We start from the raw sequence: 13,581 nt of genomic DNA, 5'->3' as shown, positions 1-13,581 counted from the left end.
TACTCAAAGGCCCTCAAAAGGGTGTCCAATTATTACTGTGCAATATTATTATCCAGTTGGTAGTTGTGACTAAACAGTCAAAACTTATTTAGAGTGACTTGGACAGTAAACTCTATAAATATGCAGTGTACTCTAGAGCTTAAATTATCTCTACACAAAACAGCCACAGTTAAAAGGGTTTAAAAATATTTAATAATAAATAATTAAAAACGCAAGGCAATACTTTCTAGTACACAGTGCTAGTCAAGAGTTCAGAGATCACACAGAAATACTTAAAATAAAACAGTAGTACAGTTCTGACATTACAGAAAAACACTTAGTCTAATATTTCTAGTTTCTAGCTATTTCTAAAAGAAAACACAAGTCTAAGATAATTTACATATGAGCAAGACAGTGCTGTGAGTTGGATGGTCCAGACAAAAATGCTAAATGCCTTTTGATTCTCTCTGTTTAAATTGCTATTGCAGTCCTGATTCCCATTACATCATTTTTTACTCTTTCCTGGTGTTCCCAGCTGACAGAAACTGCATTTACATTCTTTTACACCTAGGCAGAAACCAGAGCAATAAAGGACATTCCATATGTAAATTCTGGTCATTAACTTTAGCCTTAAAACAATAGGCAGGAAGCCTTCATCTAGCCCATAAGCAAAACAGCACACTTGAAGGAAATCAGGCTCAGCCTCTGAAAGTTCCGAATACTTTTAATTCCACAAGGAGACAAATAAATTTAACACCAACAGTTGTAGTGCGTTTGCGATTCGTGGTCTTCATCAGAATTTCAAAATCAAATAGCCTGGACAGCTAAAACCACTCCTTTTATATACTAGATGGTACAAATTGATTTCAATTGAGTGATTAAGCCTTTAACCCTAAACATCCTAGTACTTTTTCACCATAGCAAATTTTTTAATGTTGAAAATCCTAGACACTCAATAACACACTTAAAAACTAGTAATTCACTTCATTTATATGTAAAACTTTTTTGCTAAGTGATATATTTTAAAAACTCATGTAAAATATATAATATTATATTAATTCATCCAAACTAATATTTCCAATTAAACATAATAGAATCCATTAAAATATATGTACTGACATATATTTTGGCGCCATCTGGTGTTGCAAGTGACACAAAACACATTAAAACAAAACAAACCACAACTTCATGCTAAATGTTCCTTAGTAAAAATTGTTTCTTTATATATTTATATTGGTATTTGTTTTTATATTAATATTTAAAAATGGAATATAGTTGATCAACCTATTCTAAACATACTGGAACATCTAAATCAATGATTAAAATGTGCAAACTACAAAATACAAAACTAAATACATTCATTCAAAATACTATAATATCATAATTCATCATAAATATATCCAAATACAGTCATTGGCACTCATAGTCCAATAAATGCACATATATGGATATGCCAAAAATATATAAAGTATATCAAAAAACATAGAAGATATGAATATAGAATATATAATATATGATATATTTGTGAATTTATAAATTTATTTATCATGCCAGAGATTTTTTTAAAAATAATAATAATAATAATAATGTTAGCAGTGATAATATCTGCACCCATAAAAAAGTAATTATTTTAATTTAATTGAAGGGATATAATACCTTAGTCTAACAATGTAATACTATGTGCACTGAGTTGATATTATGACCCATTATTAACAAATATATGGTTATAGCTTTGCTGCTCTCAATTTCAACACTGGGGTGATGGATATGATATCGTTGAGACCTGGGTACTTGTTTGCTTCAAGAATTATCTGCCATACCAATTCTTTATATTCAATAGATGTCTCCCACAGGCCCCCCCTCACATCCTTGTCCACCACTTCTAACACAAAGAAATAAAATAAAGCATCTGGGCAACTGGCTTTATGTCTATATAGTGCATTTTTAACGCAATTAGTCCTAATCTCATAGTTGTGCTCATATACTCTGTTCTTCAATTTTCTCTCAGACTTTCCAACGTAAAAAGCCTCACAGGACCTACATAAAGTGATATAAACAATTCCCATCGTTTCACAATTTGCAAAACTTTTACTCTCAATAAGGAAGTCTCTACTGGGTATATAAATTGTGTTTTTTGCCAGGATATGTGAGCATTGAGAGCACCTGCCACATTTAAAAGTGCCAATTTTCCCAGATTTTATCACTCCCGTCTGTTTATTATTCTCTAAAATTTCCTTTACACATCTTCCTTTTCTATAGGTGCATTTAAATGGTTCTTCAAATAGGCATCTGAGATCCAATAGTTTCCCAAATCTTGTCCATTCATCTTCGAACAATTTCTTGATTTTCACGGCCTGGCCACTGAAATCAATAATAAAATTGCCCTTTGGGTCAACCCTTTTCTTTTGTTCATTGGTAAACCATTCTTTTCCTAAACCTAAAATAGGTTTAAATTTAGATGTTCTACCTTGTTTCACTTCTTCAGAGATGACGCTAATGAGGTCTGAGGGATAGCTACGCTCCTTGAACATTTTAGACAATAAGATACATTCCTCCTCAAAGTCACATTCTCTTGAGGTCATACGACTAGCTCTTACGTACTGCCCTTTCACCACACTCTTCTTCTGGTAAAGTGGGTGGGCACTCTTATAAGATAAATAAGAGTTGGAGAATGTATCTTTTCTGAAAATTTTTGAAAAAAAAGCCCTTTTCATCTTTCCCAATATATATATCCAAATATCTAAGGGCAATTTTATCTATCTGATATGTAAATTTTAAGAAATTTGTTGATTGTGAAATATGTTCAAAGAATAATTTAAAGTCCTCTTCAGATCCTAACCATAGAAAACACATGTCATCTAGAAAGCGTTGGTACAAATTCCAACAGTGCTTAAACAGCGAGTTTATAATATATTTTTCTTCCCATGCACTTAGAATGATGTTAACATAAGTTGGGGCACATCTAGCTCCCATAGCTATACCTTGTACCTGTTTAAAGAATTCGCCTTCATAGAAAATAAAATTGTTACTAAGTACCAATTCCATCAGGGTCAAAATTAAATAAAATTCATTATTATTGAATTTACCATAACCTACTAAGGCTTCCTCAAACCACTTCATACCATCGACGTGTGGAATGGAAGAAAACAAATCCACTATGTCAGTGGTTATGAACATGATATCTTTCGAAAATACCTCAGGTGTAAGGTTGGCTAATAGGGACCAAGAATCTTTAACTACTGCCTTACCTGATATGGACATAATTTTTAACTTTGTGTCAAGCCATTTGGCTATAGGTGCCGTGACGGAGTTGGCTGATGCCACAATGGGTCTCATAGGGGGATCATTGATATTCTTATGGACCTTAGGTACTCCAAAAATCATGGGGGTCATAGGTTTCTTCACCTCTAAGAATTTAAATGTCTGTATATCAATAGAGCCTTCTAACAACATATCATTGAGAGCCATAGCTACCCTCCTATTACTTATATTAACCTCATTGAGTGATTCTCTAGTGTATTTGATGTCATCATTCAAAAGTTCCATCATTTTGGCTTTGTATGTCAACTGGTCCATAATCACAGTTCCCCCACCTTTGTCCGGTTTACACACTCTAATACTCTTATCATTACTTAATTTTTTAAGTAATAAGTTCTCCTCTTTAGATATATTATATCTTACCCTATCCTTAGCTAATTCCGTCCTGATTTTATTTTCCATCAATATTTCAAAATTTTTCAACTGTGGGTGGAAGGGCGGGTTGAATGTGCTTTTACGCCTCAACCCATTATTAATATAGCCACTTTGCGTCCCCTGAAATAGGATTTCAAAATTTTTCTTCCTTAAAAATTGTTTTAAATCTATCAATAATCTGGTGACATCTGCTTTTTTATTTGGAACAAATTTGAAACCCTTGGAGAAAAGGGAAAACCAAGTCTCATCCATCTCCAAGTGACTATAATTGAAAATATTATATCCATTATAGGTGTAAACATAACCATCAACCTTAATATTATCAATTCCAACTACCAGAACATTTGTTCTTTGCTGTAATTTCGATTGTGATTCTTGTTGTAAAAATCCATTTGACGTCCCCGTCCCCTCCCCCCCCCGTCTGAAAGTTCTTTTGAAATGCATTAGTTTGCTAGTAATTCTTGATTCTTTCTGACCTCCTTAACTGTGGGAATTCTGCTTCGTCATCCAAGAAAACATCATTCTCAGTGACAACTTCATTCACTACTGGTCTATCATAGTTTTGTTCATATCCAAGGTCAGGGGCATGATTAACCTTAAATGTTCTGGGTTTGGGGTAGGCAACATTATCCTTGTATTCTTTAATGTCCCTATCAATACCTGATATGGACATAATTTTTAACTTTGTGTCAAGCCATTTGGCTAAAGGTGCCGTGACGGAGTTGGCTGATGCCACAATGGGTCTCATAGGGGGGATCATTGATATTCTTATGGACCTTAGGTACTCCAAAAATCATGGGGGTCGTAGGTTTCTTCACCTCTAAGAATTTAAATGTCTGTATATCAATCATCTAGCCCAGCCAGAGCCGAATTGTAAACATCAAAAACAGTCATGAAATCATTTCAATTTCAAAGGACAGACACGAAGTGCTTGACTTAGCTTTCTTTACAGCAGAGGGCAATGTTGCTACATTGTTTTGAGCTCAATATTTCACAGAATATTCTATCATTTAAGAAAACGAGCCTGTAATTCAACATTCATATTTACAAATGACAGAATTATGTATAAAATCCTATCTGGCTAGACTGGCAGCCTTCACATTTCTCTACCAGTCTTCACAAGGGATTTCAGCTTCATGCTGTTATCTGTTCTCTAGCAAAAAATAAATAAATAAAATTAAAACAAAAGCTTTACTTATTCCAAAATCCAAAAAAGGTCTTTACTGAAAGTGTACCTGCATATTGCCAATATTGTATTGCTGATTTTATTTCTTAAATTTTTAATAATTTTGATAAGAAGAGCCATTATAAATGTGTGGTATCAAAGTTTTAATAAGATTTATTTACTTTTTATGCAGGTATCAAATCTTCAGTTACAATTGGTTGATTCTTGGATAAATATGGAATAAGTGGGCCAAGAAATCCTCACGCCAGAATATCCAAGGTATGCTAAAGTTGAGATATGAACTCTTGTCTGAATTTTGCTTTCTTTTTTTAACATGTGTGTGTGTGGTGGCAAGACTCGTATGCATGTTGAACCTGCCTGGAATCTAATCCACACTTACATTCCCAGAGTCGATCCGGAATGGTTACTTCCCTGTTCCATATTTCATTTGGGGATTTAGCATTTTATAGGATTTCAGGTCTGAGAAAAGTCATCAGTGTACACAGTGGTTGCTATTTTAAATATTTAAATGACTAGTGTGATGATGTGAGGTATTGCCAGCTATGCCAGGGAAAGTAGGGCAGTGGATGTGTAACATATGCCAGCATAGCTAGCTGGAGTTTTGTAAAGAATTAGATGTCATTTGTATATCAAACTGATTTTTACAAGTGTTTGTGTTTCAAATGTATTTGTAAAACTGTCTGTGTTAAAAATGTGCCAACAGTAGGTCTTGCTGGACAGAAAACAAATACACCTGTATGTCAGACTGTATTGTAACTGTTGAAATGAATATATAGTAACAGAAGATACTGGAAGAGAAGAGGTTAATCTCAGTCCAACTAACTTTGAAAAATAGTCTGAAATTAAGTTGCCTGGTTTGGGCCATAAAGATTGTATTTTACAGTTCTGATTGCAGCCAGAAATGAAATGCCTGTGAACACCAGGACTAGGAATCCTACTGTATTGTCCTTACAGGTGAACTAATTGCTACTCTGAAAGGGTGGAAGTTTTTGAAATGGTTTTATATCTTCAGGATGCTATAACACATCTTAGCGAAGCTCTGTGTGTGCATATGGTAACAAGATATGCAAGATTCTGGCTCAGTTTCTAGTGGCTCAGTTTCTAGTAAAAGGGGAAGTGCAGGAACCAGAGTCAGGTGACCAGATGTATGTGATGTCATTCTGTAACCCAGCACTGAAATGATGCTTTAGTAGTAGATGAGACAGAAATCTCAGTGCAGTCTATTTTTGAAACCTATGAAAAACAGGTAACCACCACGGACTCCTTGCTCCAGCAATCAGGAAATTAAGATATCCTTAGCAGGAAGTATGACAACACAAGTTCCTTAACGCAAAATTTATTAAGACAGCGTTTTCGCCGTGTGCATAGACACAGCTTCTTCAGAGTGAATAAAACAAATACTAAATGCACTGAAACAGTTTTTAAATCATTCACTAGGAAGTGATGTCATGGCCAATGAATTAAAGGTGCAAGAAACATTGAAAATAAGAACAAAATTATTATAAAATACATTTGCAAAAAGGACCTCAGTAAAAGGTCATGTTAAAACCTGTCAGCAAACAGTAATAAGTTGAAAAATAAATAACTTATGAACAATAAAAAAATCCTAACAGTTAAAGTAACTGAGAATTCTAATAATTTATTTACAATAAAAAGTATATGTATATGGAAATATGCATATACTGTAGTATAGTATTATATGAAGTGTAATATAATACAACTGGAGAATGTCAATACTACAAAAAAGAAGGAACCTCAACATAGGTGTGAACCTAATAGAGAAGAGTGTAAGATGACAAAGAATTTAAACACCACACAAAAAGTAGTGTAGGAGAACTGTATCATCTTAGATAACTTCTAATTTTTAATACTGAAGAGATATTACAGTTCTCATTTAATCCTGGATGCTTGAATGCATCTGTTCTAAGTTGCCATTCCAATTCGCAAAGTTCCAATAACAATGGTATTTTTGAAACCTGACAAAGAAAGATTATTCACCCACCTCATCTTGCCTTGATGTAGTAAGTAACCAGGGAATAGTAATTCCGTAGATCAGTCTGGAAAATGTAGCAAGATTAGTTAAGTACTGTTTTTCTGTATCTGTGTGAATCTATCAATCTGTATTATTTTTAATATTTCCTGTGATTGAAACTCTGGTGTTTATTGTAAGTAGATGTTTAGTATTTTCATGTTCTTTTATTATTTATTATTAAATATATTTAAAATTTTCATTGTGGCTGATATTTTAGAGAATATTTTAACCTTTGAGAATACTTATATTTATTTGGTGACACTGTGGCCGCTCCTGAAAGCCTTGCTGCATTGCTCAAACACTACCGTTTGTATTAGTATTAATTTTAGTCAGTATAATTGATTACCCTTGTAAGAGCCTTAGAGTAGCTGGCTTTGGAGTGTTGTGGTGGCAGTATCTACCTTATAGTCTGGACAGAGGGGGCATAGCTGGTAAATCTGTGCCAGCCTTTCTCAGGTGTGTGTCTGTCTGTGTGCAAATCAAGCCTCAAAGAGTGTGTGTGAATCACAGACAGGATGGTGGAGGACTTGGCTTGGAACACTCTGCTGAGGACTGAACTTTGCAGTTGTGGTCAATGTGGAGTCATATTTGGGGCCTGGAGAGAAAGGGGGAGTCCATCCACAGGACAGTGTGTGCTCCCTGTGTGCTCTTAAGGGAAAGTGTGCATGGTGCAGAGATCTGCATCTGAAAATACTGTGTGTATCTTTTTTTTTGTTTCATGTGAACATCCACAGTTGTCAGTGGTGAGGATTGAGGCTCCTTGATTACTGGCCCAGAGGAGGGACATGACAACTAGCATTGTTTGTCTGTTTTTTTCCCCTAACTGCAAGAGATCTTGAAGCATTTGAGCTTTTTAAACTTTTTTTATTTTGGTAAGATGTTAACATTATTTTGGTTGCTCCAGTGGGATAGGGGGAATAAAGCCGTGATGTCAGCTGACCCAAGTGTGATTAGTGGCTCAGGTGACTGTTGGAGTAGCAGGAAGGGATGGACATTACCTTCCGTGTGTTCATCTATGATGAAGACAATACCTGGTGAAGACTGGGGATGTCGTTATCAGTGAGCATCATTATCAGGGGCTTTGTCCAAAAAGTGGAAGCAGGGTGGGGGCATGACTGAACTGTTGTAGAGGTGGGGTATAACATTGCACTCCACCCCCAGACTTTATGTCAGGAGCCAAGTGAAAAGAAAGAGTAGATCAGAAGTAAATGCTTGACTAGAAGATGGACAGTGATCACCCCCCCCCCCCAAGGATGTCCTTAGGATTCTTGCTGTCCCTGGTTCCAGTTTGGGCATTGGGCTAGGGGTGAATTGGAGTTCCTGAAAACCCAGCGAAGGACATAGGGGCACAGTATGTGTTTAAAGCATTTGTTTAGGAAATGTACATGGCTATTAACTGTAAGTGTTTTTTGAAAAGGAGTCATAAGCATATTTTGTTACTTAGGTTTCTACAGTAAATGCAGACTTTTTTTGCAGTGGTTCATAGTTGTAATTACAGTGTTTATTAATAGTCATGTCTTTTAAATCAGTTATTGCAATATTGAAGCTAATGTGTGATCAGCCATATATGAAGGCTCTGAGTTTTTGTCAAATTTCTTATGTTAGCATTGAGAAGAGTATGCTACTGTCTCTGCTAGTGTTTGATCATATTTTATATTTTATTATGTGTGGGGAATCCAAACAAGAGTATGACATTCATGTGTTTTCTTTATGTGATTTGGAAATGACGAAAAAACTGCCAGAGACAGGATCAAATTACTAACAGTAATTAAATGCAGCAGTTTTCTGTAATGGTTTGTTTAAAAACAAAGTCCATGTCGATGGATGTTAAGATGAAAGCTACTGAGCTTTTTGTTGTGTCACTTCAGCAGTACTGTGATATGATGAAATCATGGCTGCAGCACAGTAATTCTGCTTCATACTGAGAAACACACAAACATACAGCTCCATCACATGCACTACGCAGTTTGTTTTTCTGCTGAGTCCTGGACATATTGCATTCAAATAACATTTAATTTCAACTTCTAATAAACCTGGTGCTCACTCTATGAAAACATGATCTGAAGTAGTTGTCTTCATTTGTTCTTCAACCTGTGGGTTCATGGATCCCCATCAGATGAGACTCGGCCGCATATCCAGCTTCTGATCTGAGCTCAAAGCACCCCCCCTTACCCATAATGCTCCTGTCTCCTTCCTCCCTAAAGATCTCGTTTACCGCATGTAAAGTCCACATCCTGGTCTGAGCTCTCTGCATTGCAAGTGTGTAAGTGTTGCTTTTTGGGGTTAACTCTCTCTCTCTCCCTAGTTAATACTTCTCTATTTTCTTTCTACCTCCCCTTTAACGTGGTTGCTGGTAAAAAAAAAAAAAACTCTTGCTCTTCTGTTAGTGTATGTGTTTGAGTGCTTGTGTGTGCGCTGGGCCTGCTTTGGGGTAATGTCGGACACTCCCAAGCCATGGTTCAGAAAGTGTACAGAGTGTGGCCATAAGCTTTCCCCAGCTGATGGCCACATTCTGTGCATAGTGTGTCTGGGAGTGGCCCACCTTCAGATCTCCTGCAACATCTGTGCCAAGTTTAATCCCTGGGCACTGAAGCACGGAGGATAAGTTAATACTTAAGGGCTTTCTTCCTTCTTCTGGGACTCAAGTACCTGTGCCTCCAGCTTCTGCTTCTACCTATTCCTTGGCCTCGGGGACTCAAACTCTCTCTAAGAGGCCCAGGGATGGGGATTAGTCATCTAAGAAAGATAGTCCAAGAATGCGGCCTCTGGATCATTCGGCAGTGACCGGCCCTTCACCTAAATCTAGGTTGGCTCTGAGACCAGAGCCTCCCTGGCTCCATTCTCCTCAGTTCTCCCCAGAGCCAAAGGAGCCCGGGATCCAGTCACCGATGCAGGCTTCTCCTCACCACCCTCCCAGGCCGGTGTCGGTCTCCTCCTCCTCCCGTTCCACCCAGAGCCTTAGTGAAGTAGAGATAGACAGGATGATGCGGAAATTTATCCACACCCAGATTCAGATGGGAGTCTTGCTTATCCCCTTTCCCTCTGGAGCAGGGAGCATGCAGCCCTTTTTCACCCTGATTACTCCTTCTCCAGTCCGAACTTCGGTTTTGGTGCCCTTGGATCCGAGGACTCTCGGGGTCGAGGGATCGGCACCAGTGGTACCTACTACATCTACGCCAGCTATGACCTTGAGCAGGTCGGATCTGACAAGCTCTCTGAGCCATAGCCTCAGCATTGGATCTGAGGGGTTGGTGTCTGCTCCGAGTGTGTCGGAGTGCAGCCCTCCTGTCAGTATCTCAGCACTTGGAGGCTTGGCTCTGGCTCCCCCATCAGGTCAGAGGGTGACTGCTCCTATTGGCCTTTCTCAGGATGTCCGTTACCCTTCAGCTTTCGATGCGGTGGAGAGGGTTTTTTTGATTTCATCAAAACCCTTGACCATCTCTTCCTCGGATTCCGCCCCAATTCCCTCTGTTTCAGATGGCCATCCTGCCATCTCAGGGACAGCCTGATGCCACTTTGCCTGAAGAAGCTTCTGCTTGGGAGCAGCAAGACATTGGCAAGTCCTCCTCAGAGATCCCCACTGAGGAGATCCCTTGCAAATGTACATGTAAAGGGAGGCACTTAGACTCCCACCGGAGTCTCTCACTGAAGACACCAATTTGATGGAAGGGGAAGGTTCCCCCAGTCACATCCCGAGGATGTCTCCTTTGGAGGCATCATGGAACTCCTCCTCCAGCAAGGGGGGTGGTCTGCCCAGAAACCAACCTCAGATGAATCGGTGTTCCTCGAGGCATTTGACGCAGGACTGTCTACTTCCTGGGTGTCCCCTCCCGCAGATCCTTTAGTGGACTTGATAACTTCTCAGGCATGCAAGGAACCAGACATGGTGGAGCCCATCCCCAAACACCCGGATAAAGTTTTGAGCCCCCCTTCAGATAGGTCACACTGGAATAAGGGGTCCCTGGTTGATGTTATGGTGGTGGCAGCTACCACTAGGAAAGAGCTTGCTCAGGAGAGCACTACGGTTGATCCTCTGGACCGAGAGTCAAGGGTGATGGACCACTTTGGGAAGCGGATGTACACTTCAGCGACTTTTTTTGTAAATGCGCTGAACTACATGGCACATATGATTCGGCTACAGTGAGACCTATTGAAGGAGATTGCTGAGTCGACCACGGAGTCCATGTCGGCAAAGGACAAGAAGACGTTTTCCGCTTGTATGGCCACTCTAAAGTCAGTCACAAATACTTCTATGCTTCTCCTCTCCCATGCTACCGAAGGAGCTGCTAGAGCAGCTGATACATGCATTGCCATCAGACAACATGCCTGGCTCCGGCTCTGTCAGTTCTCGGAACCTTTTAAGACATCATTCACCAATGCCCGTGCGACGGTTCCTCCCCGTTTGGAAAGTCGGTACGTGAGACATTAGTTCAGAGTGAGAAGGACGGAAAAACTCTGTCTGCCATTGGGATCTCCTTCTCTGCCCTGCAATGATCCTTTTCTAGGAATCAGTGAGGGACTAAGGTGTGGTTCCGGAAATCTCAGACTTTTTCCCGGACACTCAGGGTTCACCTTCTCCCAGGGGCAGAGGGGGATATGATAGACGTTGCTCTTGAGGCAGAGGGGGTCCGAGAAATTACGGGTCTCAAGAACCTTTCTCAGACAGACCTGAGCAGCAGCCCTGAAGGGTTGCCTGACTGCTCATCTCTGGAAGCAGCCGGGGGCTGGTTATTGCTACACCTAGCGGAGTGGGAGTCCATCACAACAGATCATTGGGTGTTGCATATTATATCCAGAGGTTATTCAATCCCATTCCTTGAGCCACCTCTACCACCGAAACACCTCCTGGACGTTCCATCCGTGCACAGGAAGGATGCAGCACTGGAATAGCAAAGCTGCTAGAAAAACAGGTCATCCAACACGCCCAAGACCAATCCAGATTAGGCATTTATTTCAGGTTCTTTTTAGTGCCAAAGAAGACGGGGGACCTAAGACCAGTTCTCAGTCTGTCCACCTTGAACCTGTCAGTGGCCAAGATGAAATTCCAGATGGTCAACCTTCAGTCTATCCTTCCCTTCCTGCAAGAGAACGATTGGATGTTCTCGATCAACCTCCAGGATACGTACTATCATATCAAGATGGTCGGACGCTGTCAGAGGTTCATCCACTTCCGGCTAGGAGCCAGTCATTATCAGTTCAGAGCACTTCCCTTTGGTCTCACCACAACCCCCCAGGGTGTTTACCAAAGTGATGTCAGTAGTAGCAGCTCACCTGTGACTCCAGAGAATTCAGGTATTTCCTTACCTGGATGATTGGCTCCTCACTGTCCCTTCCAGGCATCAACTTTGTCAAGCAAGGGATTCATTTCTACTACTAGCCCAGAGGTTAAGCATCACCATCAATCTCAGCAAATCATCCCTGGCTCCACATCAGACCTTGGACCTCATTGGGGCTTGGTTAGACACAATTCAGACAAGAGTTTTCCTTACTCCAGACAGGATACGCAATCTGAAGCTACATATTCTTTACGTTTTTCAAACTCACTGTTCAGCGTAAGTGGTACTATGGGAGTTGAGGTCCATGGCGGCCATGATCAGTCTTTTACCCTTGGCATACCTTCACATGTGAATCCTTCAGTGGACCCTTCCCATACAATGATCTCCGTTAGAGCTTCCATTGTCTCACCCTGTTTGAATCTCTCAATTGTGCAGAGACCGTCTTCAGTGGTGGATTCATTCCCTGGATCTGGTCTGGGGACGTCCTTTGCAGCCATCATTTCCTAAGGCCACGGTGACTGCGGACACCTCCCAGCTGAGGTGGAGGGGAGGCATTACTCGGGAAGGACATTTCAATTATCGCCCCATTAGTTTGATGAGTCTGATACGTAAAGCTATGGAATGCATCATCATGGACCTAATAAACAAGGATATAGGGAATCTCCAAACTCTGGATCCTACACAGTTTAGTTTTGTGAAAGGTAGATCATGCCTGCTCAACTTGGTCGACTTCTTTGAGTCAGTCACCAGAGCTGTGGATGAAGACAAGGTGGTTCATACAGCCTACCTTGATCTGGCCAAGGCCTTTGATACCACTGCCCACTCAGGAATCATAGAAAAACTCACTAAGCTAGGCATCAACCCCTATATCTCTAGGTGGGTTGCAAACTGGCTCACAGATAGAACACACAGTGTGAAAGTAGCTGACTCCAATTCAAACGGCCAACCAGTCAACGAGTGGAGTCCCACAGGGTTCGGTCCTGGGACCTCTCCTGCTTAGTATCTACTTCTCTGAAGTCCAGGCTAACATGAAGAGACTTTGGATGACAAAGTTCGTAGATGATTGCAAGTTGGGAGCTATTATTAATTCCCCAAGTGATGTTGACATCATACAGAAAGGCCTCAATGAGACCACCGACTGGAGGGAGCCAGAACCATGGCCTTAAGCTCAGTGCCAAAAAATGTGTCTTCATCCCCCTTGGGAAAATCCTGATTCCCTTGAATTACCACAGAGATGGTAGTCCAATGAACACAGAAAGCATTATAAGAGATCTGGGAACACAGGTTGACAGCAACCTCTCTTTCGACCACCACATTGCCACTGTGGTCAGAAAGTCCTTCTATGTGGCACATTTCATTTCTAAGGGTTTTACATCCAGGAAGAAAGAGGTCATAGTCTTTCTCTACTCTTCCCT

General features: G+C 40.1%; 1 protein-coding gene across 8 annotated transcripts in view; it reads left to right on the top strand.

Annotated features, from left to right (window-relative positions):
* Positions 1 to 13,581, top strand: part of APBA1 (amyloid beta precursor protein binding family A member 1) — a 1,810,703-nt gene that overhangs the window by 475,162 nt on the left and 1,321,960 nt on the right. For all 8 annotated transcript variants that reach the window (XM_044064359.1, XM_044064355.1, XM_044064360.1 and 5 more), the window contains one exon: positions 5,031 to 5,116. The gene's annotated coding sequence lies outside the window, so the exon portion shown is untranslated. The remainder of the gene's footprint in view (positions 1 to 5,030; positions 5,117 to 13,581) is intronic.

The sequence above is a fragment of the Protopterus annectens genome, chromosome 2.part2 (assembly GCF_019279795.1).
Source record: "Protopterus annectens isolate FY-2018-M chromosome 2.part2, PAN1.0, whole genome shotgun sequence".
In the NCBI taxonomy this organism is placed as follows: domain Eukaryota; kingdom Metazoa; phylum Chordata; order Ceratodontiformes; family Protopteridae; genus Protopterus; species Protopterus annectens.
This window is presented reverse-complemented; position numbering and strand designations above follow the sequence as displayed.